The following is a 25,430-nucleotide window of genomic DNA, read 5'->3' on the forward strand; positions in this document are numbered from 1 at the left end:
TGCTTGCCTCACTCATGTGAATAGTCCCACTGACTTCAATGGGCCCCGTGAATAAGGCAGCAAGATTTGGCCCGTAATGATATAATAGGATTTTAAGATTTGTTCTAGGAGAAAAACACGACATGTACTTTTAGGGCTAAACCTTTAAGGTACTGAGCAGCAGCATACCCCATTGACTTAACTGAGTGTTGAAAGCATTCAGCATCTTTCAGAAGTTGCTTAGCACTTCAAAGATCAGGACTTTTGTTGGTATCTCCGTTTCGTTCTTTTATGCAGTTGGGTCCATTGATCTGTGCGTGGAATTTGCATTGATACTGCTTAGGCAAAACCCAGACAGGATATAGCCTTTTACATTTTTAAAATACCAAAGAGAAGTGAATCAGATATTTATGCTCAATTGACAAGTCTTTACATATAGCCAGCGTCTTTTTAAAATTTATCATAGGAATTCACCCACTAGGTTTTTTTTTAAAGTACACTTACATTTTGTGATACTCGGTTGTGCTCAATATTTAGTTCTGTTATGTGCATTATCCTGCTGAATGATCAAATTAAATGCAAACTAGAATTTGAATGTCTGCAAACATTGGCAAGAATCTGCAGCTAATTTTAGATGGAAGATTTGCAGTGTCTGTTGTTTTTCCTGTTCATTTTAGATGGGTAAATTGTAAAAACGTTGAGGAATCTGACCTGCTTTTTTTTTTTTTCCCCCTTTTTGTCTAGGTTTGCAAGGCATGCCAGGGGACTACGTATCTCAGGGTGGTCCTATGGGTATGAGTATGGCACAGCCAAGTTACACTCCTCCCCAGATGACCCCACACCCTACTCAATTAAGACATGGACCCCCAATCCATTCATATTTGCCAAGTCACCCCCATCACCCAGCCATGATGATGCACGGAGGACCCCCTACCCACCCTGGAATGACCATGTCAGCACAGAGCCCCACAATGTTAAATTCTGTAGATCCCAGTGTTGGTGGACAGGTTATGGACATTCATGCCCAATAGTATAAGGGAACTCAAGGGAAAAACAAAACAAAACAAAAAAAAACACAAAACAAACAAACAAAAAAAAAAAACAAAAAAAAACAAAAACTATTTTAAGACTTTTGAACTTTGACCAGATGTTGACACTTAATACGAAATTCCAGACAGCTGTGATTATTTTTTACTTTTTGTCATTTTTCATCAACAACAGAGGACCAACGAAACAAGAACACAAATGTGAAATCATGGGCTCACTGAAACGAATATGTCCATGTACAGATCCTCTGGAAAAAAAAAAAGACTCCAAGAGTTATAACTACTGTAGTATAAACATAGGAACTAAGTTAACTTGTACATTTCTGTTGATCACTCCGTTACGTTGCCTCAAATAGTTTTAGAAGAAAAAAAATCCTTGTTTTCCACACTATGTGTGTTGTTCCCAAAAGAATGACTGTTTTGGTTCGGCAGTGAAGTCACTATCCATGAAAGACCTGTTTTGGCCAGTGAGAAAAGAACTACCCTGGAGATGAAGACGAAAAGTCTTGCTGGGTCTCTCATCACTCAGAAGACTGTTCCAAGAAGGCCTTGCCATTCCCTCGTTTTGTTCCTTCATAAAATGTGTCCTTTAGTTTCAAACAGATCTTTATAGTTTGTGCTTCGTTAAGTCTCTCCCCATTCCTCCCCAATTTTTTTTTTTTTTTTTTTTTTGGACTCTTCTTCAAAGAGCTTGCAGGTGAAGATTTAAAAGACAGACCAGACAGAGCAGGAGCTTCTTCCAGTAGTTCTGAGCCTTGGCTTTGGACAAAACAAAACTAAAAGTTGGGCAGCTTTCCTCAATGAAAGAAGTTACTAACGGTCTTTGCACCAAACCTAGGACTTTATCATGAACTCAAAGCTTGGGAAAAAAAAAGCAAGAGAATACTGTAACAAACTTCGTACAGAGTTCGGTCTATTAATTGTTTCATGTTAGATATTCTATGTGTTTACCTCAATTGAAAAAAAAAAAAGAATGTTTTTGCTAGTATCAGATCTGCTGTGGAATTGGTATTGTATGTCCATGAATTCTTCCTTTCTCAGCACGTGTTCCTCACTAGAAGAAAATGCTGTTACCTTTAAGCTTTGTCAAAATTTACATTAAAATACTTGTATGAGGACTGTGACGTTATGTTTTAAAAAGAAAAAAAAAGGTGTTAAGTCACAAAATGCGGTAATAAATATTTCATTTTTGATTTTTTGTTAGGCTTTTGTGTTTTTAATCACGCTTAGGAGAGACTGAAGTTATCGGGAGAGATGTCTCAAATACATTTCTTATCAGCATGAAGAAGAAAGGTTGGAAAAATCAGAAATAACCTTGTCGTCGGCATTAACAGAATAATTGGATGAAAGAACATCTGAGGTTATACATTTCTGCTGATTATCGATATTATGTTTATGCCAGATTAAACAAAATTTGAAACATTGTCTCACCAGCTTGCATTTCAGAGAGCTGTGTCTAATATCTGTATTATCTGCTAATAACATAGAAGCTGAGTTTGAGTTGTAAGGCCGTGGGCGCTAAGGTATGTGTATGTGCATCCGTGACCACCGCAGCCTGTAACTCCAGCTGCGTGGCTCAGAGGTGAAGAAGGCAGGGGTAGGTCCAGGAGTTTCAGGAGGAGAACAGCTTTGAGTTTAATGAGGGTTTTTACCTATGTGAGGATTGTGTAATCTAGCTTTCAAGACGGTTTTACCACTTTTCTTGTCTTCATTTGTTGAAAACAAAACAAATAAAAAAGACCATCAACTAATGAGGGAAAATGTTAATTTGACGTTTGGTATATGAATATATAACTAGGTGGTGCAGAATCATGGTTGAGGGTTTGGTTTTACTTCAACAAAAGCTTGTGGCATTCTGAAATGACGAAAGGAGAGTTTGAACTAGGGAGACGTCACAATTTTTAGAAACAGGCGCCTTTCGCTGCCCTCAGTGGCTCTGTGAAGTCAGTGAGAGCAGGATGGGGCCCAAAGAGCAGGGGAAAGCTCTGGCTTTATTCTGGGAGGAGGGGAGTGGGAAAGGGCTCGTAATTGCCCTGACTTTCTAGGTAACAAACGTTACCGGCTTCAACATCTGTAAATTTGTAACCCTTCTCCTCCTTCCTCCTCTTCCCCATTCCAACTGGCCGTGGTGTTATTAAAAACTTTGACTGACAACTTTTACCTTTGGAATGTGGAAAGAGGCTCAGCCTCGCCGTTAATGTTTAATTTCTGAGCTGAGTAAATGGACCCACGCTGCTGGCGACAGAAAGGAGGATGCCAGTAGAATGGGTGTGAGGATTTATTTTGCAATCAGGTCCTGCTTTGTGGGCATCTTTTTCAGGCATTCGTATGAAATTTAAAGGATGATAATTCCCCGCTTGGCTTTGATGCTCTCTGTCCTGGTTAAAATCACATCGACCCTTCGGTCGCGTAAGACGAGCACACCCGGGGTTCCCACTGCCAAATTCTCTGATTATTGTGGTTGCGGAAAATATGAAGGCAAGATAGTTTGCATCAGCGCTTTAAAAGGGAAGCGGTTTTTTTTTGTTGTTGTTGTTTTGTTTGGTTTTTGGTTTTTTTTAAAATCAGTACTTTATTTCCTTGCAGATCTTTTCTTTTGCAATTTGAGGAGAAATGTCAGAAAACGCCCTTGCACTGGTAGAAGGACGGGGAAGAATTTATCCACAGTAGATTATTGCTTCTTATAATGAACTAAATATTTGCATTGCTGTGCTGTCTTTTATTTTCTTTCTTTCTCTCCCCCCCGCCCCCCTTTTGGGCTGTGCTCCCCGTGAGATGTGTTGCTGAAACCCAAGGTACAAAAATGCTCAGAGATCTCTCCATCTGAGATTTACTGTTTAACATGGAAGGTTCCGATTTTGGTATTTTTAAGAACTGCTCAGCTGTCAAAAGCAACCAAAACGGGAATAATGTTTTGACAGCGGTATAGTGTTAAAGAAAATACTCTAGTCTGAATAAAAATTGCTTATGCTGTGGGAAACGAAGGGTAACAGAAGAAACACCTTTTGTTTACACACACACATGTTTATAATCCCAAATTTCCATTTCTCCGAGCGGGTCTGGGCTGGGAGTCGCAGTCACCACAAACGAGGGATTTTTCTTCCAGATTTTGCTGCCTTTCAGGCGAAGAGAGGAGGGACGCGCACCTCCGCCGGCGCGGCCGCCCCAGCCCTGCCCGCCGCGGCAGCGGGCACCGCCGGCCCGAAGAGGAGATGCCGGGGGGCCCGGGCGCTGCCCCCGTTCGCTCGTAGCCGCAGAGGGAGCGAGGGACAGAAAAATGCCCCAGACCAGGTTTGCGAGGGCCGGGGGCCGGGGAGGGAAGGGCTGCGGCGGAGGCTGAAGCCGGACCAGCTCTCCCGGCCGGGGCCGCCGGCGGGTTTTTCCCATCGCTCCGGCGGCTCCCGCGGCTTCCCGGGGGGGAGCGGGGGGCTCCGGCGGCGCCTCTGCGGGGCCCCGATCCGGAGGCACTGGCTCCGCTGCGCCCCAGGTGCGTGTGCGGGGGAGAAACCCCGCGGAGGCCGGAAAATGCCCGAACCTTCTCCCCACGCGCGGCCGCGTCCCCGCGCCGCGTGGAGGGGCAGGAGGGGGCTCCGCTGGGCGGGGGTGGGGGTGTGTGTGTGTTTGTCTGCCTGTCTGTCTGTCTCCGCCCTACAAGTCCCCCCTACCACATCCCGGGGTTCAGGCGAGAGGAAACGGGGCCGGCTTTTTAACTCTTCTGACGGCACTTCGGGGAAAACCAGCCCCGGTGGCGCCGGCGAGGGGAGCGCCCGACACCCGCCCGTGGGCTGCGAAGGACGGCGCGAGGTTAGAGGCGGGCGGGGGACAGGTTTGCGGGCAGGTTTTAATATTAATAGTTTTGGTGGCGAGAAAGAGACGACAGAAGGGAGGGTGCTCCTCTGGGCAGAGTCTCTGCGACAGTGATGATGGATGACCCCGCAGAGCTAACCAACTCCTCCCCTCCATCCCCGCACGGTGGTCAAAGCTACTTTACTTGCAGCTTTAGGAATAAAATAAATAAACACCCTCGGCCCCTTCCTCGCATCGATTTATGGATCATTATGAATCAATTACTGCTCTCAATATTTTAGAACCCGCTTACATAAAAAAGGGGTCTGCGGCCAGGGAAAGAAAAAAAAAAACCAAACCAAAAACCTAAACATTAATCTTTGCCTTAGTAAGAAATAGAGAATCTTCTTGTATAGTCCCGTGACCTAAAAAATCGCTGCTAATAATTCAGGTTTAACCATTTCCTAAGAGCCGCATTGCTGGGAAGGGGGTGGATAATGTAGGTGCGCGTCTCCGAAAGCGACTGTCGAACTGGGGGGCCACAATGCGCGGGGGAGAGCGAGCGGCGCATCTGCGCGGTGCCTGCAACACCATTGCTTAACTCTGCCAGAGAAAGAAAAGAGAGAGGGAGAGAGAAAGAGAAGAGCGAGCCCCCCTGGCACCCCCTTCTACCCCCCGCCCCCCCGCCCCTGCCCAGAGCGCCCGGGCGGGGCGGCGGGAGGGAGCGGGCCGGGCGGCGGAGCGGGGCCCGGCTCGGCGGCTCCGTGCGACGGGAGGGAGGAGGGAGGCTTCGGCAGGGACAGAAAGTGTGTGAAGTTGGATTTCTCTGGCTTTCTCTGTATTCTCCCATTTGCAGCAGTGTTTGAGGATCTCAAGGTGTTTCTATGGCTACCTTGTGTATGTGGGAGGGTCATATGTGGGGTGCCCAAGAGAAAAGGCAGCTCTTGGGTGATCATTTATCAATGTCACCCACATAATGATTCTCTCTGCAGCCTTCTATTGATGAGGATAATTACATTAGCTCAGAGTGACTGATCAATGAAAAACCACCAAACAAAAACTTCTTTACTCTCCTATAATACCAAAAACCGATACAGAAATAAGACAGAAAGGGAGGGTGGGATTTCCCTTTCCTTTCCCTTTAGCAACGATTTTTTTTAACGAACGAAGGAAAGTGAGGAAATTTTATCCGATTAGTTTCCTTTTTAAAAGAGGCTACCATTTTATGAAAATGTTGCCTTAAAGCTCTTGGCATCACTCTTTTGCCTGGTAAAGGCAAATCATTATTTCGGTTATGAACCACTGATGCTCCCGGGAATCCCGAATCCTTCGCTTTTACACTCGTGTTTTGTTACCGGGGGTGGGGGCGAAGGGGGAGAGGGGGGGAAGAGTACGAGAGTTCGGAGCTGCGGAGGGAGAAAGGGAAGGCAAATAACTTTTCTTTCGCAACAGCAACTGTCTCTCTGTCAGGTTTTCTTTGTTTTTATCACTTCATAAAGTGGCTCTATTAAAGATGGAATGTGCCCCCCCTGCGACGCTGCCTGCCGGTGAAAGTTTGCAATTAAATTACGGGTTAGTTCTTTCCAGAGTTAAAAATCAATGTTTTCTCAATTAAAGAGAATTTTAATGCTTTTACTTGGGAGTTGTTAAGGGACGCCGTAAATTTTATTGTAATGCCTCTAAGCTCCGAAGCTCTGCCAGCGGACAGGTTGATATTCATGTTGTTTTGGGGGAAGAGGTTGTTGCCGGTTTTGTTCTCTCTCTAAAGGGCCTTCTTCAGAAAACTCAATCATTTTGAATAACTGCAAGACAAACTGATGCAAAGGGGGCGGGGGAGTCAAGGCGGTTCTCCTGCCTGCCCTCGCCGCTCCGTGCTGCCGAGCGGCTCCCCTCGCTGGGGCAGCTCCGGCTGCCTCCTTCCCTTCCCCCGGGGCGCAAGGGAGGGTGCGCGCCCGGTTTTTACGGAGGAACGGAGAAGGGCTTCCATTTAGGGAGGCACGTGTTTCGAAAAAAAAAAAGTCCCTCTCCCCTCTCAGGAAGCTCTGAGCGGGGCTCAGCGGCGGGGTGCGGGTGGGCTGCCCGCGGGATGCGCTGCCCGCGGAGGATGCCGGGCTGGGCTGCGCTGGGTACCGCGGCCGGGGGCGAGCGAGCTGCCCGCCCCAGCGCCGCACACCGTGCGGGGCTGCTCAAGAGACCTTTCTTTAAGCAGAGGAAGCGCTAATAAAGGAGTATGTCCGGTCCTGGTGGAGACCCGACATTTCTGTAAGCACCTATTTACAGAGATGGCCACGAGTTAATACTGGGACGTAAATGGAAGCCTGAACAGGGCCGACAGAGGCTTTTTTGGGGGTTGGTTGTTTGCTTTTGGTTGGTTCCCCCCCCCCCCCCCCCCAAGAATATTTTGCCTCTACAGGCTACGGCCAAGTAAAATCCCCATTAGGAGGCTGATCCTGAACCCATTTACACGGGGTTAATTCCTGAAGCCGCAGGAGACTTAGTCCCCGGGCCGGTGGATCAGAAATAGGCCCCTATCGCCTGGTTCTGTCCGAAGCATGTTTAAAAGTCCTTCAGTTAGCTCCATGAAGAACCAGTGCAAACTCCTTGATTAAAGCGACTGTCAGATTCTTCGAGATTAGGAGAGAGAAAACTCAGAGTCGGATGTATTTATTATTTATGCGATAGTCCACTGTGAACAGTTGGGAGGGGAGGATTAGAGAGTGCGCTTGAAAGAGAGAGGGAGCAGGCGGGCGAGAGATGTAACACGCTCCGCGGCTTGGACCAGGCTGCTCCCTTCCTTCCCCCCGGAGCTCCCCGGGCCGCCGCCCAGCTGCGCCCCCGAAACCGGGGGTCACCGGCTCCTCCTCCGCGCCCCCGCGCCCCGCGTCCCTTCGGGAGCCACCCGACACGAGTAATCCCATCTCTCCCTCAAGTTTTATATTGTTCTGCCCGAGGCCGTGCGTGGCACTGATGGCAGCTAGTCCTTGGGAAAAGAAAAAAAAATAAAAAGGGGGGTGGAGGGGTGGGGGCGAAGCGTTCCACTCTCAGGCTTGTGCCTGTGTTTAGAAATGCAGGGCAAGGGCGGGAGACAAAGCCACCATCTAGTTCTCACCGAGCAGGTTTACTTTAGGAGCTCACTTCGGCGGCGGGGGCCATCGCAGCCCTTGCATTGGGCCAGGCGGCCGGGAGCCTGCTTTCAAAAATTTTTTTTTAATTTTTTTTTTTTTCCCCTGCAGCTGCGGCCTCCCAATTCGGAAACATTTTCAAATCTATGAGCCTTGAATGGACAAATACTGGCTATTAATATGGGACATGGACGAGTGGCAAAAAAACTGATGGAAACTGTGCGGTGCTTTGGAAGAAACTAACGATGTGCTTCGGCTCTTGCCATTACAGGGAAGGAGAGGGGGGGAACCCCCTTCTGATTAATAACTAGCAGGGTAATGTTGAGGGCTTTTTCTGCCCGATTGCCTTTTTGAATTAGAGCCGATTTCTTCACACTTCAGTAGGGCCTGTCTCTTTTAAAATGACTGACAGATTTGTTTCTCCTTTTTTCTCTCCCTGAGACTTAATGATGTAAATTTTCTAATTAGTTAAATCACGTTGCTTAAAGGCCTTAATATTTACCGGGCAAGGAACGATCGTCGCGTTCGGATCTCTCGAAATAACCGGCGAAATAACATTAGGCTTTTTAAAGGGGGGTGGGGGGGGTGGGGTGGGGGGAAGAGTGGAGGGAGGGGCGGGCTGGGCAAATATCACGTAAAATGAGAGCTAAAGTTCAGCCCGGAGCTTCTTCCCCCCTCCCCCGCGCCCCCGAACCCGCTTTTATTTTTCAATCAGCTAAGATTTAATTAGGAGCCCCCAGGCCGGACGATCTGATATTTTCTCATTAGTTTCCCATCAGTAATCTCGAGTGTTAGATTGGCTTAAAGGTTGTCAACATTTGACCAATTTTATTTAAGGCAAAGAAATCACGCGTTATAGCTCCGGGACGCGAGATCTGAAAATAAATCCTGCCCGGATCAGCGGAACTAACAGGCGAAAAAAATGTTGACAATTCATCGTTGTATTTAATAAGTTGCCTAATGTATAGTACACAGGCGCACACGCGCGGGGAGCGGCACGGGGACACCCGTGCGGCGCGGATCGTGCGCGGGGCGCTCGGCGCCCGGTAACGCGCACACCTGGACGGGGGACGTGATGCGGGGCTCGTGTGCGGGGGTGCGGGGGTGGTGCGGGGGGGAGGGTGTGGGGGTGTGTGTGTGTGTGTGTGTGTGTGTACATACGCGTGTCCGTGGGCGGGCGCCCGGCGCGGCGGCGCGAGCTCCCAGGCGCAACGTCGGAGCGCCCCCTGCTGGCCGCGCCCGGCGCCGCCGTGGGGCAGCCCCCGCCCTCCGCGCTGCCCTCCGCGCTGCCCTCCGCGCTGCCCTCCTGCCCTCCGCGCTGCCCTCCGCGCTTCCTCCTGCCCTCCGCGCTGCCCTCCGCGCTGCCCTCCTGCCCTCCGCGCTGCCCTCCGCGCTGCCCTCCGCGCTTTCTCCTGCCCTCCGCGCTGCCCTCCGCGCTGCCCTCCTGCCCTCCGCGCTGCCCTCCGCGCTGCCCTCCGCGCTTCCTCCTGCCCTCCGCGCTGCCCTCCGCGCTGCCCTCCTGCCCTCCGCGCTGCCCTCCGCGCTTCCTCCTGCCCTCCGCGCTGCCCTCCGCGATGCCCTCCTGCTCTCCGCGCCGGGGGGGATTAAATGCGGGGCGCACGGTGGGCGCAGGCCGGGGCAGCGCCCGTTACGAGGACGCGTGCCCCCCTGCCCCCGCGGCCCCCTTTCGGCCTGGGAGGACCCCTGTGTAAACTGTTCACGCAACTGCCCTTTTCCTTCCTCCGCGAGCGCGGAGCTGCTGATAGCGGCGGGGTGGGGGGCGATAAGGAGAAACGCGCCTTTGTGGCCCCCGCCACGGACTTTGCGCCTCGCTTGGCAGCGCCGGGTTGGGGGGGCAGGCGGTCTGGCCCCACGCCTGCCCCGCGTGGGCAGAGCCCCCCGAACTCGGCTCCCTGCGGCCCAGCCGCCCGGCGCGCCCCCAGCCCCCCCCCCCCTGCGCGCCTGGCCGCGGGGCGAAGCCGCCGGGGGGGGCGAAAAGGGCGATAAAGCGGTGCCAAAGGCGTGTCACGTGACCCCGGTAATTTATAGGTAAACCCACGGTTTCGTGTTTACTGAAAACACGACAGAAGGGTAAAATCAACCGATCTGCTGCGATTTCACCCCAGACTGAGCAGGCTGCTCCGCGCCTTCCCCTGCCCCCCCCTGCGCGCAGACACGCGTGTCAGCCCGCCGGCCCCGCAGCCAGCGCGCTCCCTCGGCCCCGCCGGCCCCCGCGGCCCGCGCGGGGCTCCGCTCATCGCGGCCCCACGGGGGAGGGGGGGAGCGGCCGGACAGGGGCGCGGGGTGCGGGCTGCGGGCTGCGGGGCGCGGGAGCCGGGCCCCGTGGGCGCCGGCCCGCCGGGAGGACCCGCTGCGGCGGGGGCAGCGCGGGGTGCCGCGGGTGGGCGGCGGAGGCAGGGCTCCGCTCGGGAGCCGCCGGCACAACCATAAATCGCCCGCCTTTGGAGAGGCACCCCGGCCTCTTTGTACACCGGGGTGCTGCAGTTAGGTAGTTACGGTTTAAGGGGTTATTTTGTCTATTAAAAATATATATATATATCTCACACAAAACCAACACTGAAAGAAACCTGCGCCTAGTCCCGTCGGTTCAGGGCTGTGCCTAGACAGAGTCCAGCCAAAACAATGCTTTGCAGAAGATCTCGCTTGCCGGACCGAGACAGTAGTTGCTCAAATTTATTTTCTTTTTGAAAATGTGCCTGTAAGGGAATGGAGGAGGGTGGAAGAGCATATTTATCAGAATACCAGAAGACACCTTTCTCGAAACAAAGGCAAGGGGGAATCATCTCAATTGCAAATCCATCAGGCAGGGACCAAATAACAATATTTATAGGAAGGCATTCAAAACCACAATGTGCTTAAATAACAGCAACAAATGCCTGCTACAGTTGCTGCAGCGCAGCTTAATAAAAAATTAGCCTTAGTGACAGTCTTGTCAACATCTTAAGTAAATTATCATAGCGCTGGTCTTTGGAGAAGAGAAGCCACACTCCTTGCTAAAACACCTCCTATCATTAATCTTAAACCACTTGAAGATTATGATGGGAAGAACGGGATCAGTAACCATTATAATCGCAAATTGCTGTTAAAAACTCCGCTGTTTATTTTTGCAACCAAAGCGAATGTATCTGGGAAATGCAGAAAAGGGAAGAAAGGAAAACACACGAAAGGCAGAACAATTGAGGCGAATCCTGTTGCAACCTCGATGATAAACACATGGAAAAAGCTGTTACTGCTCTGTGGATTTGATGGAATTTGGGTAGACATTAGAAAAATAAACAAAACGATGGCTCCGCACCAGTTCTGTAAATGCACCGGTACACTCGAGGAAAGGTAACTTCTTAAAATTAATTGCAATTTCCTGAATATTCGGTATTTGCCTTTTTCTACATCGATCATTTGATAAAGACCAAAACTGTTAAAAACGTACGTGCACCTTTCACCGTTCATATCTGAAAATATATTAATTTCGTCCCTTTCTTGCTCCTATTTGTGTGTGCATTGCGTGTTTTCCAATAATCGTCAGAATAAAGTCCATAGTACAATTTTATGAGGATCCAACATACTCGAAACATTTGCTCAGAGTGAAACCCTTTCAGAAGCGACCTGTGATTTTTATTGTAGCCTCTCCTGTAAGAATATCGTCCCCCTTTGAAAATACATTTTTACAGCTGAAAAATAAAATAATACTTCTCTCTCCCTTCCCCCCTCCTCCCCCCCCCCCCCCCCCCCCCCCCCCGCCTTGTTAAACTACTTCCAGGGTTTGTCAGAGAGGGAGAATCTGCTGGTTTAGGGACACCCGACCTGGAATGTTACCAACGGATCTTTACACCTTCAATGAATCCGCAAATCGATGTGAGCTGGGCACACGTCTGAATACAATCAAACACAGGTTATTGAAGTTATTCCTTCAAAATGCAGAAGTTTACAGGGAGCCTTGAACCAGCCTGATGCACCCCGGCTGGCCCTCGCCCTCGCCGCCCTCCTCCTCCTCCTCCTCCTCCTCCCCCCCTCCCCTCCCTGGAAGCCAAAAGAAAGGGTGCCATTAAACCGGGGTGGTGCAAATTAAAATAAACCAAGCACTCGTTTTCCCCTAGCGGAGCTGCGTCTCCCCGTTGTTTCCGCGATGATTCATTTCAGCAGCGGTGTACCGGAGGCAGAGGCGGGAGGGCTGCTCTTCCCCCTCGGGCAGGGGGACGGGGGAGTTGCTCCCGGAGGCCGGCGGGCAGCGGCGCGGGGCGCTGCGCTGCGCGGGGCGCTGCGCTGCGCGGGGCGCGCGGGTAGGCGCGGCGGGAGCGGAGCCAGAGGAGCGGCGCTGGGCGCTCCCCCGCCGCGGCCCCGCAGTGACCCCAGCCCGGGGCTGCGGGGAGGTGAGAGGTGACGCTGCGAGCCAGCGCAGACCTGGCCCTTTTAAAGCCACAGCTAATCAGTCCTTTAGTAAATTAAAACGTAGGAACCAGAGGGGAAGCAATTTCGTTGTAAAGAATTACCAGGCGCGCTCCGAGAACGAAATAGTATTGAAATGAGGACGGAGAGATTTGTCACCCAGGAGCAGTTCGGCTAAGATAAACTATAAGATTATACGCACCCTATATAGATCCGATAGACCTGCGCGTGCGGGAGATCATGTATCACACACACACCCCACACCCCCCCCAGTAAAATAAGGTTACCGAGTTGTTGGAAAACTTCAGCCCCCCAAACCACCCGGCGGGATGGTGGCTCCAGGACACCGGGTGCTTCATCGCCCACCTCGCCAAAGGCTCGGGATTTCATTGTAATAAGGGAAGAAATTAAAGTGGGGAAAAGGGATAAATCTTCCTGTCAATTCATTTGGCTTCGATTTCAAGCTATTCTTTAATCTCTGTAGGAAATGGGGAGCTCGCGGAGCTGCAGGGGTGTGCATACGCACCACGCGCAGGTACCGTGCACGCGTGTGCCGTGGGAAAGCGAGTGGGAGCCCAGCACACGAACTGGCCCACAAACAGTGGGAAATGGTGACAGTTCCATTTTTCCTCTTTAATTAGGAAATATTCCTTGATTGTCATGGCACCCATTACTTTTTAATAACTCCACAGAATCGGGAGAAGGAGAAACGCTTGCTGCAAGTGATCTGCTATAAAGAAATTACTTCACTAGGTTAATAAGCAATTGCAAGTACGACACAGTAACAGCCATGAATGAGAGCAAAGGGAAGAAATAAAAAATAAAGACTACTAAAGCAATGATAATATTTGACGGTACATGGGCTTCAGCGGGCGGCGGTCAGAAATACCTAGCTTTGCTAGCGTAGCCCTGTTACAGCTAGATTACAAAGAAACTTTCCCTTTTCTTGTGTTCCAGGCAGCAAAATGCTGGTTTTAGAAGACCGTGAGCCAGTTTCCCGCACGCTGATACGATTAATTTAGGTGCGGAGGTCACAGATCCGAGGGAGAAGGAAACGGTTGATTTCGCCAGAAAACGCTTCCCCGGCGCAGCCCGCGCCCAGCCTCCACCCAAGGCAGGTAAGCCGCTGCGTGAAACTATTTTTAACTGAACAAAAGGCTGAGCAAACATCTGACGTCAGGGAGTAGCACCCCCGGGGCGTGGGGGGGGGGGCGCGGCGGGCAGCGGTGCGTGGCTGCCGGGCTGCCCGCCCCTGCCCGCCCCGCTGCCCGCCACCGGCGCCCGGCGCCCCCCCCGGGGGTGCGAAATCCGGGGGGGCCGCGGCTGGGGGGGGGGAGGGCCGGGGAGGTGACAAAGAGCAGGTACGGCCCCCGCCGGGGGAGCTCAGAGGCACCGCTCCCGCTGAAGCCGCTCCGCAACTTCTTCCTGGGGTCTGAAAAACCGGAGGCTGCTTTTGCCCCGGGGCACTTTGCCTTGTTCTACCCGCAAGGGCCCCGGGGCTTCGGGCAGCCGGCGGGCGGGCGCTGCTCCCGGTGGGCTGGGGGCAGAGGCCGCCCGGGGCCAGCACGTCCGTGGGCTCGGGGTGACACCCCAAGCCCCCCCCGCATCGCCGCGGACCAAACTTGGGCTGTGATGTGAACGCGAAGAGACACGAGAAACGCTGCCAAGTTCGGCCGTCAGGAGAAGCGCCGGGCCGGCGTTGCCGTCCGCGCTCCCCGCGGGGGGCGAGGCCGCTGCTGCCCGCTGAGCCCCCCTCGGCAGCGGTGGGGTCCCGCCCCCCCAGGGAAGGCTCCGAACCTCGCCTCTTTCTAACGACCGCCAACTTCAGCAATCCGCTAGCGGGCCACCTTCTCCCTCGGTTTGAAACGCTCGCCCTTCGGCGACCCCCACGCCTGCCCCGCAGGTGGCGGCGGGCCGGGGGATGCCCCGGGGCCGGGGCCGGGGCCGGGGCCGCCCCTCTCCGCCCGGCGCCCGCGCTCGGCTCTTCCTTGCGAGGGTGCCGGCAGCCGGGCAGGGCGGGGGGGAGGAGGGGGAGCGGGAGGAGGAGGAGGAGGAAGGGGAAGGGGGGCCAGCGCCGGGGCGGGGGGCGCGTTCCCGCGGGGGGCGGCGTGCGGTTGCAGAGGGCCGCTGCGAGCACGAAGCGCCGCAAGCCCCTGTCAGCTCCGCCGGCCCCCCCGGCCCCCCCGCTCCCCGCCTCGCCTCTCGCCAGAGTCAACACGGAGCTGCGATCCATTCGGGCGATTTAGTTAAAATAAATAAACCCGCGAAGATTCACTAGCGAGCGATGCATCATCGACCAGGAGGTTTATTAAGAGGCTCGTTACGGCCGCGGCTTCAGCCCCTGCTCCGGCGCGGGTGGCGGGGGGGAGGCTGCGGCAGCCCGGCTCGCCCCGCTCCCCTCACAGCACCCCCCTGCAGGGATCGGGCCCCCCCCCCCCCCACCCTGACAGCCGCCCTCTTCTCACCGCCACCCCCGCCGGCCCGCGGGGCGGGCAGGGGAGGCAGCCCACCCGACGGCTGGTGCAGAGGGCGCGGAGGCTCGCTTCCCTGGGTGTTTTGGGGGGAGGGAGACATTGTTGTCAGTGGCGACTGTTAACCCAAATAATAATAATAAAGAAAAATCGTTACAGCTGGGTGCTGGCTGAATATGGCAATTACTACTATTGCCAATCACGATTAGAAATAATTATCCTGAAAGCACGGAGGGTTCAGCTGCCAAGGTGTTTTGAATAATCGCTTGAAAATGAACAGCAAAATATTAGGTTCACACACAGGGATGACCGCAAACTTTCCGTTGTAGCAGCCCGTAGCGGGGATCATACCACGGGTGAGCTCCAGCTTACTTGGCGAAGCTCCGATTTGTCCTCTCTTGCAGGCCCAGTGCTGTTTTGTTCCTGCACCATCCTGCGCGGAGCACCCGTCCTGCTCTCCTCCACCGAGTTCCCTGAGCACACCGGGTGGCCGAGCACCTTCTCAAGCCAGTGGCGTGCCGTGCTCGGGTCCCTTCATCTTAAATAAAAACAAAGCGAGCAGCTTACAAGGAATAACGTGGTCCCAGAGTGAAACTCCGCTCGCTCTGTTTATGTTGTACAAGTCTACACGGGCCCTCACATTCTAGCTATTTGAAATGATGTGTAACTAGGAGGAGGTCACAGGTGACTGGCAAGTTCAACGTACTTAGCTCAATTATCCAGGTTTCATTTCCAAATTGTGTTCAATTTGATCTTCCTGCCTCCATCCAAATTATCTTAGAGAAAAAAAAAAATCAAATGAAAGCAGACAATTTAAGCCAAATCCTGTACACCATTATTTATATGCAAAATCATTTTTGTGATATATACTCCCCTTAATGGTTATGGGATGCCAGATCTTTCCAAGCGGATTTACAAACCCAGCCATCAAATTATTTCAAGGGCAGGCCTATTAGGGACAAAAATAATTATGAACTTTCAGAAGCTTTGTGAAAAAATAAGTTTCTGAATGTTGTCTCTTTAAATTTTACTTAAGTTTTGGTTTTAATTTAAGCCTGGAGGCACAGTAGAGTCTAATAAGGAGTTTGGAAAATAATGTGCTGTAATCCAGTGCTGAGCTATTTCTCCATAAAATATGGATAAGGAATCAATTCATAAGCGCAAATATCTACTAGGACTGAGTTTTAACATAACATTTCACATGAGCATTCTTACATGCATTATTAAGGAGATAACAAAAGTGCTTGAAATCAAGCTCTATACAGTCACATCTGGAAATGCTCTTTTCTGTCTAATTTTCATTTTTCTCCCTTGAAAAAATGCTAGAAGAAAAACTAGTCTGTCCCCTTGTATATTAACTGTTACCATCAGCTTTTAATCAGCAACATATATAGTTAGATTTACAGAATCCATTCCATGTTGCCCCTTTTAAAGAACAGTAAAATGAAGATAGTATCTTTATTCATTTATAGAAGCTGATGTTAAAACCAAAACCACACACGAATAGCACATACATTGCTTTACACATATAGACAGGCATGTAGATACGTAGGCGCAGAACACTTACACATGGAAGGACGTCATGGCCATGTGGTGGAAACCGTAACAAAAAGTACCCGTGCATTTCACCAGACCCTAAGCCAGACATCAGCAGATAAGAAGTGGTCTCCGGCAAATTAGTTTAAAATCAGACACAGCTAATTTCTGGAGGTGTTGGAACTCCGGCAAGCTTTGCTGCACGATGATTAATCGCTGTCTGTTTTAAAGGAAGTTCTTAAGGCTTTTCAGTCAAAGAAAGGATTACCACTAAGCAATGAAGGGTTAACAAACTCCCCGCAGGTCGCAAAGAGTTGATATGGGGTTTTGGATTTGGGTTTGGGTTTGTTTGGTGGTTGTTTTTTTTTTTTTTGCTAATGTATAATTTAATGGAATTCTATTCTGAGGACAAAGATAAAAGAAGTCTTTAAGATCTGCTACTACTTTTTTTTTTTTTAAAAATAAATATTATATTTTTCCTTTGAATGGAAAGGCAAGCAAAGTATTTTCCAAACAAAATCAGCAAAGATTATTTAGAAGAGAAACCGAAAGCACTGTTTTTTTAAAATACTCTGGAGTTTTCTGAACAACTCTGATGTACTCACATTCTTATCACAACTATTTTCCTTTTACTATTGTAAGTGGATATTCAAGCTAAATTGATGCTTTATGTATATCCTGTCTCAATTTGTAACACACTATTCTTTGTAAGGAGATAATTTGAAAAAAAAAATACAAAAAAGAAGCAGCGATACCACTGACAACAATTTACTTAAATTCACAAACCTTGAAATTGATGCATCTCCTATCAATCATAGTCAGAAGCCACAGTAAAACACATCCAACATTTGTATATCAAAACTGGGACTAAAAAAACACCCTGTTTTGTTCAATTTAAATGTCCTTCAACATGTTGTCATTTTATACGCCGATATTACTGGGGTATTTTTACTATGGGTTAGCTTTCCTCTGTCAAACATGTGCAAGACAGTAACCTTGCAAAATTGAAGTGCATGCCATTATACTGCACAGAGGTTTGTTCTCACTCAGTTACTGACAATGAAATACTTATTAAATAATAATAAGGAGATATTGACTTCTCTATTCTGTCGATATGAAGATCTGTTGATCTGTGAGGTTAATATTGATAGGGCAGAGTGAGGTAAACATTCCATCAGGAGGGCAAATAAAACCCAATACTGGCATAAAAAACATAAACCCCGCAACTTTGTACGTAGACAGAAACAAATCCTTTTCGTATTTATTGGGTATACCAGCAGCAGTTCAACCTATCAGCACACGCAAGTTAACGCTGAAGTTCTCCACACCCCGTTCAGGAAACATATTCCAAAAATGTCTATCACAGGTATTTAACACTGAGCTCAAACGATGCCGAGCGCTTAGGGTCTTTGGTCATGCTGCATGTCCCGTTGCGAGTGGCACATTTCCTTTAAGTATTACTGGAAGGCTCTACATACAACCTCAATGTTCTTCACATGAAGGGGATTTATATTTGAGCTGGAGAAATGCTTTTTTTTTTTTTTTTAATAGGATGAGCTCTCTGTCAAAATATTATTTTCATTTGTTGCCTCATCAAGGTGTCACTGCAAGTTCCCTCTCTTTACCCTCTGCCACAGAACACAACAGTGTACATGAGTCGAACAATACAAAGAGCCATTTAACTTGATGTCTGGCAGAAGAAGCTACTTTCTTGTTCATTATTATCTTTAGATTTTCCTTCATCCTGTTTAAGGGAAGCTCAGGGTTGTATGTTTTAGAAGAATATTCCATCAGTCAGGTAGGTCTCATACTTTGACAGCATTATTTCAGCATGTTGTTTTTAATGTATGGCACTTGTACACGTAAGCAATCTGTGTAACTTGCTTCTGGGCTTTTGAACAGAAATTAAAGACGTGACCTAACATGTAAGACAATAAGAGGCCATACGTTTTTTGGATACAAGCGCCAGAAGAGATACTTGTCAATTTTCCCCTTTTGATTATTAATTAAGGCCTCGATCCTGCTATTAGACCTGCAGGGGCAAAACACGCATGCAGAGCAGCTCTCCCCATAGTGTGACTGTTGGCAAGAGAAGAGCTCGGTCACACAGAGCTTACTGTGACCTGAAAATCAAAACATTACTTCAGCTGCCCTTGCCAGAGATCACAGCCTGGTTTCTAGGGCAGAAGAGCCCTTTTCACCACCTCCTCCATCCCTCCTGTCGGTAGCAGAACTGTTGTGCTGCAGCAGGGAAGGTCGGGTGAGCACTCGGCGCTTTCTCTGTGTTACTGTGACATCTTGTTGGTAGGACAGTGCAGGAAAAATCACATTATTGCCATTTGTGCAGCTCCTTGTTCCGAAGGTGCGAGGCTGGCCATCTGCTGCTCCTTCCAGGGATCACGCAGGGCTCTAATACCTTTTATTCTGTTGTTTGTAAAATATGATGACTTTTGCCTGAGAAAGGTCACAAAAATGTTTGGTTTTTTGACCTCACGCTTTCTTGTCCTTCTCAGGCCCTTCTTCCCAGTGTGTGTTCTGCGGAGCACTGCTGCTGGCTTTTTTGCACCTTGGGCCATGATGCTGTTTGAAGACTCCTGTCTCTGTAGATTCCTGCATTCACTCAAATCTCTGTAAAACGCAGAAGTTTGTCCGCTTGTGTTCTGCCGTGCTGGCTGCTTTTGACTGTTTTTTAAGATATTTTTATCCTTCTATATCTTGAGAAACTTTCTCCTACAATCATCCAAAATATGTCCCAGTTTCTGCATAACGGTAGTCACAGGCAGAATCTCTGGGTTTTGGTTCATGGGTACCTTGTTTTTCACCACTTGGTTGGATGTTCTTAAAAAAAAGTTCCTTCTAACGCATGTGTCAGGTAATCCTGGTAATAAAAATCACAAGAAACAGACACTTTTCAAGCTTTTAAACTCACACTGAGATTTTCTTGAAGTTTGCTAACATTTAAAAAAAAAAACATTTAGGCAGTTTAGAGGCACAGATTTTGGTAACCTCAAGACTCTGGGGCAGGGCTCCACGTGTACAGTTATAACAACCAGATGAGGGTCTTGTGCTCCAAAACACCCTTGTACGTATTTATCTGAATGTATTTAGCTGAAACAACATTAGTTTCTCAGATCTTGGAAATGCAAAGGGATCCACCAAGAAAGTTGAATACTTTCAGTAATACTTGAGAAGTATGATCGTACAACACAATTTCAGCGCATGCCTTCGCAAGTGCAACGTGTATTCTCTGTAAAGTTCACCTCAACATACCGAGCTCATCCTTCACTGAAGTTTCAAGGCCAGAGATTCTGTACCCATGTTTCTTACGTGGCAATGAAGATACCGAAGGAACAATTGTTCTGCTAGTGAGTTAAGCTGAATAAAAGAAAAAATCAGTAATGACTAGGGGGCTCCCATGTCTACTTGTACGCTTCGCAAAATAGATTGCAAGAGAAGGAATAGGCAGCAAACTGTGTAAACTGAGCACAGATAATTCCCATGCTGCGAAAACCCTTCTGCCTTAAGAACACTAGCAATGAAAAGGTTACAAGAAAGGGGGTAATAAAAATATCAAAAGAAACCAAATAGAAATAGGTTTCTTTGCAAGTAGAGAAGCCACTTTCTAATATGGTGGCCTTACACACAAGTACATTTGTCTTCCAGACCCTCTGCTGTTGATTAGAATTCTGATGCCACTGGAGGGGTTACAATTTTGTTGAGTTTCTGGATCTCAATTGCGCTGTCAAGGGGTCATTCTTTCTGGTAATAAGGTAGCTAGTGGCCCCTGGGAGAGAAGGAAAACAATTGACTCTTGAAAGCAGAAACATATACTGAAGTCTAGAGTAGATTTCTGGCAGTGGACCAGGTCTTTTCTCATAGCATTTGTCATTGTAGCAATGAAAAAATTGTGGGAGTTCTACAGGCGGCCAAAAAGGGAAAACAGAGCACAACAACAACAAAAAAAAGAGCTAAATGTAATTTATTTTGGAATTATATTTAAGAGCAGGTTGTTTTTTGTTTGTCACACTGTTGGTTCACTTGTTAAAGATGTGGATCCCATTAGATAGAAATATGTTGCTTATTTTAAAGCAAATGATTATCAAATGACTACACTTCAAAACATTTTTTGCTTTAATTTGAAGTGAAGTCATTTGAGTTTGAAACATATGCCTTTGCTAAATGCAGAATATTTTGTTGCCAAAACCAGACAACTTCATTTTGAGTCCACTACTTGCGAGCATTGTTGATCCTGGATGTCACTGACAATATGAGTCTTGGCAATAAGTCTTTACAGAGGTCAGTAGTAAAGTTTCGCTTATTACCACTAGGCTTTTTTATTATTATTATTTTATTGGGTCAAATGGTCTCACCGTATAATCATACTCAACCAGAACAAATGCAATATTGGATTTGATTGGCCTTGGATGTATTATTCCACTTTGTTCAAGTGGATAAAGCTGACTTCCTAAAAATAATTTATCCTGAGATCTGCATGTAAAGGTTTTCCCCATCGCCCTGAAAACTAGCTTCATTATTTCACAGGCTATGTTACCGGGCTGTCTTCCTTTGTTGTAGTATAAGCATACATAAACCGTGCATGCACACATGTGTGTGCATCCCACCACACAAACACATCACTGGCACTATACCTAATCTGACGTATGATATGTATTATACTTGCAAGATTTTAAAGGGGATTTCAAATATATTACAAGTCCTGGCATTGCAGCTGATATACATGGATTCATCTTGTCGTTTAACTGAAGTACCCAAGATGGGACTATAGCAGCTTGAGGCTTCCTCTTGTTGTCAATGGAGAAAGGCAGGCACACCCAGAGGCACACTTATCTGACGGTACTTGCCTTTCTTCACTGGCTATAGAGCAAGCCTAGAGCAAATCTCTTCCTAATTTAGAATAAATGACTGAAGTGTACTGCAAGGAATCCTTGCTGAAATGGGGAGACAAAGTGCCGTATCTTCTGCTGTCACCTATAGATTCTGGGCTGAAAAGGACCTTTCAAATTTAGGATCTAAAACACCTTGTATAGGTAATTGTGTTTGAAGTCTTACACAGAAGAAAACCCGAACAAAGCATGGGCTTGATCTTTTTTATTTTTAATTGTCTAAAAGTCAGACATCTAGTCTGTACTAGTTGTCTTCTTTTACTCCATAGTCCACTCATCTAACCCATTTGTCTTAGAATTATATGAAATACGCTGAGGAGGAGGATCCTGAGACAAATATACGGTAGGTGAGATAAGACGGGTGGGGGCAAGTTCATTACAGAACAAATTTAGATGCCTAAATTAGGAGAGGTGACCTTTGAAGTAGGATTTTAGGTGCTTAGGATACCTTTTAGCCAGCTAAAGCAAAGTGAAATGAAATGAAATTTTTTGCTAAGGGATTTGCGTGACAATCTGCAGAGAAGGAGGCATTTGCAGGTTTAGGGTAAAAAAACAGTTCTACTGTTGCCTGGTAAAATCCCGACAGCCCCCTGCCGTGTTGCATTAGGTAAAATGGGAAAAAGAAAGAACATCTTGAAGAAGCCCTAATCTCACACCACACAGCGCACTGTGCACCCGACTGCGCAAGACTAAAAGGTGTTACTCCTTAAGTAGTACTGGAGAGGCGGGCTATAGGAATGGCTTTTCCTCATGCCCCTGTCTGGGCACAGGGAAACTAGCAGTAGACATTTTCACTTTAACTTCTCTCTCTCCCCCTCTCCTCGCCCCGCTCCCCCTTAGGAAACAGCAGTAGTTTTGTGTACACATGTCAATATCCAAGAGCGTGTCAGGTTTATCTCTTTCTCAGCACAGCTCATGGAAACTGATTTTCATAGAACTATGTTGCCTCGTGTTTTACTCCATCAGAAAAGCAAGTTTAAAAAAGCTCTGGTGTGATTAAAATAACTGATCTCCATCCATTCTGAAGACATTTCCTCTGTTATTTTTTTAGTTAAGACTAATTGCGATGTCTGATGCTGTACTTCTTGTAAGGGTGAACTTATGTCCCAAGCACATTCTTTTAACTGGACTTTGTGCAGATTTATAATCATGTTTATAATTTAGGATCCTAGAATGCACCATTTGCTTAAAGAATATTAATGTTACTTTCAGATCTTTTAATTTAGAGCATCTGTTGTTGAAGGAGCTGGAAGTTTATTTACTCATTAAGTAAAAATTCTCAGCAGGTAATATTAAAAACAGTGTCTTACTGTCCAGAATAACACAGTAACAGAAAACAAAAATCAAACGCTAAAGTTAGCCATAAGATAAACTAACTGGTGACATGCTCTATTGTGAGCTGAAGCTCTGTCAGATTGTCAAGAGGAATTAGTTCTTAAGCAAGGTATTTATAGGAACATAAGACTGGAAGGCACCGCCGGGGTCACAGAATCATGGTAATAGAAGAGAATTTGTTAAATAGCATTCCAACATGATCCTATGAAAATTTCCCCCCTGGCTTCTCTAAAACCTCCTGCTGGTCCATTTTTACTGTAAGGCTGGCATTTGTCTTTCTCTGACCATAGGATCAAGATTTACTGACCAGACACTGAAGCAATTTAATACCTCTAGGTGCATCTGTTCACCCTGACCTACATCCTAGTTCTAGTTTGTGAGTGACTGAGGAAAGAAAAGTGAATACTCATTCCTCCTTTCTGAAAAGGAAGAAATGTGTCAGAAAGAATAAAAATCCTTCCTCGATATTGCAGCTAATCAAGAAATGCCGTACAGTAGGATAAATACAATATAAATACAGCACAGGTACACATTTGATGGACATAGTTTAAGAATTGAGAGCAAGGGCTCCTCTGCTGTCCTTATCTCCTATAATGGGGCTTTCAAGACTTTCAGGCAGCTGGTGTCCAGATAATTCAGAGATTTGCAGGCAGAATTGCATACAGAAGTGAAAAGGAATCTATTGCAAAGGCCTGAGCAACCGAGGTCTGTGGTGATTCATCCTACTCACAAGGTAGGCAGCTGTTTTCATCAGAATCTGCAGCTTTTGGGTGGACTTACTGGGCCGGTATCTTTCCCCCTGCAAAGCTATTAAAGTGAGTAGAATCACATACAGGATGAACTTGGCTCTTTAGGTGTGGGAGAAACTATTTCCAGTACTGACATATGGATATTAGCACTTCTTTATACAGGGCTTACAGACAGGCTTTAGGAATGTTTACAAGGTGGGAAGGACAATGAAAGAACATGTAAAATCATTTCACCCGGATTCATCTTTGGAAAGAACTCTGCATGCGGATCGCTTTCCTTCCAGTTGGCTGTGTCTGCCAGAACCCTTTCTTCCAGTTCTGAACCTCATAGCCCTCCTACAGCAAGGAATTTGAGGTCTGTCCAATGGAGGGCTGGGAAGAACGCATATATTTCATCCACACTCCCACAGGCTTCTTGTCTTGGGGACTAAGGATAACACTGCTGAAAAGCACATGTGAACCAGGTAAAAAGTTCTGAAGAGCTGCTACGAAATAGGGCTCTGGCAAATCCTCCCGTTATCCATACACACTGCAGGCATTGTCCTGGGCCTAGGAACAAACGCCTGGCAATCAAAGGATGGCAGCTGTACCCCACCTGCAAAAGAACTTTAAGGAATCAAGCTATTCACTCTCACCAGCCACTGTGCCTCTAATCAAGGAGATAATACACCTCCTGAGTCCGTTTAAATTAAAATAATAAACTGAGCCGAGCACTGTATTTTTATACCCAGCGGGCCAACTGCCCTTCAAGACTGCCGAATTTGAAGAGTGAGAGCGGAGTTACACAGCTAGTGGAACCAACAACTTCCTTTCATGGATGCAACAGTGCAAACAATCCATTTGTTGGACAACGGCCGCTAGAGGAGCTGACCACGATGTAACCCCACTCCCTAGGTACACCTCATTTACCACTTATTTGCTTCTTTTTTCATGGCTTCTCTGCATTCCAGAAAGCTGCTGTAGTGGTGGTGAGGTGTCAGCTAAAGTTATTGCACACTGTCCCTCTTTATAAATGTAGGGCTTTAGCCATTTCTGTAATGTGATATCATATATACAAGAATAGGGTGTGGGAAGCTCCCAGCTGTTAATGATACAAAGATACAGTGTCAGTCCTCAGTTAAAAGTGAGTTTAGCTTTGACATAAAGGTGCAAACTGTTTCACTTCACATCACAGCAAAATTTGGCCAGACATTCTCAGAATTATGTCACAATTTTAGTCTCAGTGCGCAAGGCATAGAAAACATCTGGATATATGGGAACAATTGCAAACCAGTACTCTCTTCTAGCATTCATGTTTTTCTGCTGATACTTGAGTTAATGACTTTTTGTAAATGCGTCTTCAGATGCTGATGCCAACAGACATGTTCAGAAGAGATTGGTAACCGCTTGGTTTGAATCTTGGAAATGAAATATCAAGATCGAAACCAGCATGAAAGTGCTTAACTTAATGTACGTATCCCTAAATATATCACAGAAAATGGGTAACAAGAGGTGATATTTCCGAAACAGCACTGGAGCTTGTGGTCTGAGTGATCACCTGTGAGTTAGGGCTCAGAGGTTTTATGTCTCATTTTGCCACTGACACCTGAATAAACTTGGCTACATCATTAGCCTCGTTTTACACAAATCGCACCTTAAATGACACTAATCATTATAGTCTCTACATGGTTCCTTCCTGAAACTTAATTCATTAATGTCCATGAAATACAATGAGGACAGTCAGACAAAATGTATTAGGTATGTGAAAACTGTATACTGGCTGCCCTACCACAGTAATTCTGCAGGGAACTCTTAAGAAAGAAGCAAGCTCCTGCATTTCACACACTGTTTTGATTCCAAAAACTCTCCCAAGGCCAACAGAGCAAGAGCAGGCCTCAGGTTTATTTACATTTATAGACAGGCACCTATGTATAGATAAGTGCACAGGAAGTAACAGCTGTTAAGTATGATTATGCTACCCATCCCCGTTAATAGAGGGAGATGAGAAGGGACAGAACGGTGTTTGACAGTGCAAAAATGTTCACTCATGGCTTTTATTTCCTTCCAAAACAGTTAATCAGTGTAAAAACTTCACCCCTGCAATTCAACCAAGGTTGCC

At 47.7% G+C, this 25,430-nt stretch overlaps 1 protein-coding gene and 1 long non-coding RNA gene across 5 annotated transcripts in view; both read left to right on the forward strand.

Annotated features, from left to right (window-relative positions):
- Positions 1–2,223, forward strand: part of MEIS2 (Meis homeobox 2) — a 174,903-nt gene extending 172,680 nt beyond the window's left edge. For all 3 annotated transcript variants that reach the window (XM_075103227.1, XM_075103229.1, XM_075103228.1), the window contains exon 13: positions 724–2,223. The gene's annotated coding sequence lies outside the window, so the exon portion shown is untranslated. The remainder of the gene's footprint in view (positions 1–723) is intronic.
- Positions 2,224–10,541: 8,318 nt separating this feature from the next.
- LOC142061792 (uncharacterized) lies at positions 10,542–16,795 on the forward strand. Of its 2 annotated transcripts, XR_012662246.1 has the most exons (3): positions 10,542–11,284; positions 13,295–13,455; positions 15,213–16,795. It is a non-coding gene; the product is annotated as an uncharacterized LOC142061792 (long non-coding RNA). The 2 variants fall into 2 exon arrangements; XR_012662245.1 differs by lacking the exon at positions 10,542–11,284 and having other exon boundaries at positions 13,088–13,455.
- The last annotated feature ends 8,635 nt before the right edge of the window (positions 16,796–25,430 follow it).

This window comes from Phalacrocorax aristotelis, chromosome 9 (assembly GCF_949628215.1).
Source record: "Phalacrocorax aristotelis chromosome 9, bGulAri2.1, whole genome shotgun sequence".
NCBI classification, from domain to species: Eukaryota; Metazoa; Chordata; class Aves; order Suliformes; family Phalacrocoracidae; genus Phalacrocorax; species Phalacrocorax aristotelis.